Source organism: Carassius carassius, unplaced genomic scaffold, assembly GCF_963082965.1.
Source record: "Carassius carassius unplaced genomic scaffold, fCarCar2.1 SCAFFOLD_113, whole genome shotgun sequence".
Lineage (NCBI taxonomy): Eukaryota > Metazoa > Chordata > Actinopteri > Cypriniformes > Cyprinidae > Carassius > Carassius carassius.
Window position 1 is genome coordinate 17,733 of NW_026775120.1, and position 7,051 is coordinate 24,783.

The 7,051-nt window shown below is 38.3% G+C and overlaps 1 long non-coding RNA gene across 1 annotated transcript; it reads left to right on the top strand.

Moving 5' to 3' along the window:
- Positions 1–283: 283 nt before the first annotated feature.
- On the top strand, positions 284–5,653 carry LOC132136760 (uncharacterized). The gene is made up of 4 exons (XR_009431545.1): positions 284–477; positions 855–919; positions 4,854–4,926; positions 5,476–5,653. It is a non-coding gene; the product is annotated as an uncharacterized LOC132136760 (long non-coding RNA).
- Positions 5,654–7,051: the final 1,398 nt, after the last annotated feature.

The window sequence follows — 7,051 nt, forward strand, 5'->3', positions numbered from 1 at the left end:
CTATGAGGATATCGTTTTGAGGACTGAGATGACAAAATGTTCTTGAAAAAAAAATAACTTTATAGTAATGTGACATGTTAATAAAGCTAAAACATTACTAAAATGGCTGCCTTGAGTGGTAAGTCAGTTAAATTCCAGGGTCTCGATTACAAAATGCATTTGATAGACTATCTGTTGCCGAACGTGTTACAGGAGACGACAAGCGCTGATTGGGCCACGTTTCAATCCACCAATCACTGCATACTTTTCTCGTGACGTAAGGTAATTTGAAATCGACGAAACGCGCGAACGCCGAACGGTTGTTGAAGATATTGATGTACAGTGTGCGTGGTCGGAATCGTCTTATTTGACGGAACTTAATTGAGTACGGACGGAGTTTTTCCACACTTCAAACGCGGCGGAATCGGGTACAGAGGTGCTGGAGGATGCTTTACTCGCGGGTACAGTGCGTGACCTTAACAACAAACCTGTGTCCAGGTCAGGTCAGCGGAACTCTCCCTTCCACAATAATTACCTGTAACGTTACATTTCTTTATGGCTTTTTCAGTTTTACATATTTCTTTTTATCCTTTACCGTATTTGCATACACAAAAATCAGTTTCAATCTAGGATGACACGATTCTTCTTCATCTTTTATATATATATATATATATATATATATATATATATATATATATATAAATATATATATATATATATATATATATATATTTTTAGTGTTTCTCATGCACATTTGTTATAGCGTTCGATATCTTTAAGTATTGGGGCTTGAACTTACTTTCTTGTAATTATATGACCGTTGCATTAATTTTGGATGCTGCTTTTTAATAACAGCTAGATTTGTTTTCATCCAGAACCCAAACTGCCTGCTTGAAGATGAACACGGATGACGCAATAAAAGTCTTCATTTACAACAAAGGTACTGTAACGTTAATTAGTTTCTACTTTCTAGGTAATGTTAATATTGGTAACATTTTATTTTAGATGTTATTTTATTTTATTTTATATTATAACTTTTTGCTTATTAGCTTGCATATTAATAGTACAGGTGCATCTAAATAAATTAGAATGTCAAGGAAAAGTACATTTATTTCAGTAATTCAACTCGTGTATTAAATAAATTCAATGCACACAGACTGCAGTAGTCTACGTCTTTGGTTCTTTTAATTGTGATGATTTTGGCTCACATTTACTAAAAACCCACCAATTCACTGTCTCAGCTAATTAGAATACTTCATAAAACCAATAATAATTAAAAAAAAAAATCTAGTCAATTGTTGGCCCTCTGGAAAGTATGTTAATTTACTGTACATGTACTCAATACTTGGTAGGGGCTCCTTTATCTTTAATTACTGTCTCAGTTCAGCGTTGCATGGAGGTGATCAGTTTGTGGCACTGCTGAGGTGGTCTGAAGCCCAGGTTTCTTTAACAGTGGCCTTCAGCTCATCTGCATTGTTTGGTCTCTTGTTTCTCATCTTCTTCTTGACAATAGCCCATAGATTCTCTCTGGGGTTCAGGTCTGGTGAGTTTGCTGGCCAGTCAAGCACACCAACACATGGTCATTTAACCAACTTTTGGTGCTTTTGGCAGTGTGGGCAGGTGCCAAATCCTGTTGGAAAATGAAATCAGCATCTTCAAAAAGCTGGTCAGCAGAAGGAAGCATGAAGTGCTCCAAGATTTCTTGGTAAATGGGTGCAGTGAGTTTGGATTTCAAAAAAACACAATGGACCAACACCAGCAGATGACATTGCTCCCCAAATCATCACAGACTGTGGAAACTTAACACTGGACTTCAAGCAGCTTGGGCTATGAGCTTCTCCATCCTTCCTCCAGAGTCTGGGACATTGGTTTCCGAAAAAAATATATAAAACTTGCTCTCATCTGAAAAGAGGACTTTGGACCACTGGGCAACAGTCCACTTCTTCTTATCCTTAGCCCAACTAAGACGCCTCAGGAGTGGCTTAACAACAGGAATACGACAGCTGTAGCCAAATTCCTTGACACGTCTGTGTGTGGTGCTCTTGATGCCTTGACCCCAGACTCAGTCCATTCCTTGTGAAGTTCACTCAAATTCTTGAATTGATTTTGCTTGACAATCCTCATAAGGCTGCGGTTCTCTCGGTTGCTTGTGCATCTTTTTCTCCACACTTTTTCCTTCCACTCAACTTTCTGTTAACATGCTTGGATACAGCACTCTGTGAACAGCCAGCTTCTTTGGCAATGAATGTTTGTGGCTTACCCTCCTTGTGAAGGGTGTCAATGATTGTCTTCTGCACATCTGTCAGATCAGCAGTCTTCCCCATGATTGTGTAGCCTGGTGAATCAAACTGAGAGACCATTTTGAAGGCTCAGGAAACCTTTGCAGGTGTTTTGAGTTGATTAGCTGATTGGCATGCCACCATATTCTAATTTGTTGAGAGTGAATTGGTGGGTTTCTGTTAAATGTGAACCAAAATCATCACAATTAAAAGAACCAAAGACTTTGACTACTTCAGTCTGTGTGCATTGAATTTATTTAAAACACAAGTTTCATAATTTGGGATGAAATACTGAAATAAATGAACTTTTCCAAAACATTATCATTTGAGATGCAACATGTATAACAATGTTTTATTGTTATACATGTTGCATCTCAAATTAGAATGTTTTGGAAAATAGTGTATTATTGTTATTATTATTATTTTATCAAACTTTCTTGTAATGTGACATAATAACAAATCTAGAACATTTTACCTGCAAAATTTTAGGGATGTTTTGAGGATGTTGTTGAGGTACCCGGTTATACAATATTGTCAATAATACATCTTCATCGTCTTCATATTCTAATTTGTTGAGATCGTGAATTGGTGGGTTTTTGTTAAATGTGAACCAAAATCATCAAAATTAAAAGAACCACAGACTTAAACTACTTCAGTCTGTGTACAACAAATTTATTTTAATACACGAGTTTCACAATTTGTGTTGAATTACTAAAATAAATGAACTTTTCCTCGACATTCTAATTTATTGAGAAGCACCTGTATATTGCTTGTTCATAGGGGTGGGCGATATGAAAATTTGTTTTTTTTAGAAATATCACGATTCACGATTATATCACAATTCTTTGTCATGTTGGTTTTACTATTTTGCAAGTTGTCTGAGAATTACATCCAAACAAATTTCCCTATATAAAGACAAATCCTTTCAAGGTAACAGAAAAAAAAGAATGGCAGATATTTAGGCCAAGGAGGGCGAGGATAATTAATTTTGTTATTTTTTAATAACAAGGATAAAAGAATGACAAGGATATAAATTACAACTAAACATGACATACAAATAAAACAAAGTGCTTTATTTTCAGGTGCAATAGGTGCATTTAGCAGGACCATTCAAGAAATTAAATGAACAAATATAAAAATAAAATACTATATGAACCGATTCCTAAAGCAACTGTATTCAATTTCTCCAGTCAAGAGCAGTGAGTGATTTTATTTATGTTCTTCTCTTTGTGTTTTGTTTTATTTGACAGGCTTTAGCGCATGCCCTTTGGGTGTATGCGGCGCTCAGGAAAAGCACAGGTCAGACTAGCATGTGAATGAAACATTTAAAAGAACACGCTTAGCACATGAGTAACTTTATGAGCTAACACTGCTGTGAATGCATGTGGCATTGTACAGCCGATATGACGGAGGCTCCAGAACTGCAGCTGATAGAATGTGCACTGTAGCACGATACTACGATATTTCTTCAAAAGCAGATCGTGGAGACATTTTTTATCATCCACGATCCAAAATTGTCATATCGCACACTCCTAGTTGTTCATTAGTATTTTAAGGGATACTCCACCCTAAAATGACATTTTTGTAATTAATCACTTACCCCATGTCGTTCCAAACTCGTAAAAGCTCCAGTTGTCTTCAGAACACAATTAAAGATATTTTGGATGAAAACCTGGAGGCTTGAGACTGTCCCATAGACTGCCAAGTAAATAACCATGTCAAGGTCCATAAAAGTTATGAAATGTGTCTTCAGAATACTCCATCTGCCATCAGACGTGCAATCTGAGTTATATGAAGCGGCAAGAATACTTTTTGTAAGCAAAGAAAACAAAAATGACTTTATTCAGCAGTTCCTTTGTCAATCGTCTCCTCTGTGTCACTCCAGATCACTGTATGCTCTTTTGTGTCCTCTGCGCCACAAGGATGCGCTGTTTCTACTTGTATTTAGCTTCACCCAAAAATGATAATTCAGTCATTAATTACTCATCCTCATATCGTTCCAAACCCGTAACTTCATTCATCTTCAGAACACATGCGGAGGCAAAGAATTGTTGAAGAAAGTGGATTTTTATTTTTTTTTGTGCACAAAAAGTATTCTCTTAGCTTCGTAAATTTATGATTGAACCTGGACCATTTTAACAATGTCCTTACTATGTTTGTGTGCCTTGAGCGTGGTGGTAGTACAGTTGCTGTCTATGGAGGGTCAGAGAGTTCTGGGATTTCATTGGTGGCCGTGGGTTAAAATGAATCTTTCGATTTTCCTTTTTTTTTTTACATTCTGCACAAACAGCTGCTTCTGCTGCCTGACTGTTTCATGATCATTTCATTTCTCCATGAAAGTCTCTTCATGAAACAGTGTAAGGCCACTCATAAAGAAATTCACAGAAACATAGAAACATAATGAGGTAAAAATTTAATATGTTTAGTTTATTTCTAACATGATGCATTTAAGTAACATACAATGACAAGGGAGCTATTTTGCTGAATATTTCTACGAGTGCAAATATTACCTTGATTTTTAGTTCAACAAACAAGAAAATTTTAGACACAATATTGACTGTTTTGTTCTGTTTCACCAATGAAATAGTTCCAAAGGAAGATGACAGCAGAAGTATTTCTCATTACTGTGTTTTGAACTAACCAATCAGTGAATTCCCATCTTCTACTGGTGGTTTAATGTATTTTTAAAATTATTTTTTCCTCCGCATATCTTTTTTAAAAAAATATTTATAGGCCTATTAAAAATGTATTGCAGTTGTAATTTGGCACTGTAAATCTAATTTGATTGGTAACAGCCCTATAGTGCAATTTTTTTTTTTTTTAACTAATAATTTGACTTTAAAGATGATGCATACATTTTAATATGATTAAAAAAATATTGGCCTTTATTAAAGTAAATAAAATCCTGGAGTAAATATATTTTAAAAAAAAACTAAAAAAAAGTTCGTCTCGTCTCAAGGTTCGGGCTTTTCAAGCCAATGTCAAGTTGTTGTATTCATGTTTAATTGATTACGTAGATGTGTTTTAAATTCATTGAAGCAGTATATATACTCATAAGGTGTCATATGCATACTTTCAATAAATTAGTCTTTTCATAGTTTGTGAAGACTAATTAGGCTGGGTAGTTCAGAAAGTTTTCAATATTGTTTGTGATTTTAAGATGTAATAATTATTTGTATTCTTTCTGTTTACACTGTTGTATGCTCCTCTGTTATAGGCCATGAGGAAGAACTCTATCATGCACACAGTGAATAGAGCTCAGTGCTGCTAACTGGGAGAATAGCTGGAAAACTGGAGGAGGAGAACATTTGAACATACAGACAACTATATTATTTTTCTGCAAGAACCACAACAAGCAAAGACGATGAGCACTCTGAGCAAACAACAGTCAGACGCTTAATTATGCACTGCACTTTACTGAGTTCTACAACATGTGATGCTGAGTAGGGCTGTGTAGTAGAACCGAATAGGCGAGCGGGAGGAAAGAACATAAAATATGGATGCAGGTCAAAATAAAAATGAATTGGTGCCAAAAAGAAATTCAACGTCAGTCGTTTGGGAGTATTTTGGATTCAGGAGAGAGGATGTGTCACAGAGCAAGGTAATTTGCAAGACTTGTGAAATGATTATTCCAACGAAACGGAGCAATACTACAAATCTGTTCCAACACTTAAAACAGCGTCATAAAAAACTGCATGATCAATGCATGTCGACAAAGTCAATCGAAACAAACAAAAGCACACATCATAGCCAGCCCGAACAGCCTGAACAAGTATCCATTGCTCAAGCATTTGCAAGCGCCGTGCCTTATGAGAAAGGATCAAAACGGCACAAAGAAATTACAGACGCAATCACCTATCATATATGCAAAGATATGATGCCAGCGCACATCGTCAGTAAAGACGGCTTCCGAAGACTAATTCAAACACTTGACAAAAGATACCAGCTGCCATCTCGCACTCATTTCACACGATTTGCTATTCCCGAAATGTATGAGAAATGTAAGGCGGGCGTTGAACACGAGCTCAAGCAGGTGAAATACTTCGCCACGACCACAGATTTGTGGTCCAGCAGAACGATGGAGCCATACATGAGTTTAACGGTCCACTACATAAATGACAACTTTGAAATGAAAAGTCGATGTTTGCAAACAGCTCTCTCTTCCGGTGCAGCAGGGCAGTGGCTCCCTTAGGGCGCTGCGTGCTCAGTGGCAGACGGGGTTCTCCCTCCCGGTGCAGCAGAGCCACAGGCCCCCTTCGGTCGTTGTGACAGCCCTCCATCTTGATGCATCAAATCACGCCTTGTATACAGTCGCAAGGGGGACTCTCCCTTCCGGTGCAGCAGAGCCGCAGCTCCCTTCGGACACATCGAGAGTCCCTCCATCAGTCGCGTTTTCTTGCCTACTCCGAATCGGACTGGGCTCCCCTTCTGGTGCAGCAGACCCATCAGCTCCCTTCGGTTGCAGGGTCATTCTTCAGTCTGTCGTTCAGAGTATGATGCATGCTCGGCGGTGGACAGGGGATCTCCCTCCCGGGGTAATAGTGCCGCTGGCTCCCTTCGGACGCAGCGGGAGCCCTCCATCCGATGCATCAAACTGCGCTTTGAATCTTCTTGCCTATTCTGCATCTGACGGGGCTCTCCCTTCCGGTGCAGCAGACCCACGACTCCCTTCGGTCGCAGTGTGAACCCCCCTCCGTCTGAGTTATGATACATGCTCAAGGGCAGACAGGGATCTCCCTCCTGGTGGAATAGAGCCACTGGCTCCCTTCGGTCGCAGTGAGAGCCCTCAATCA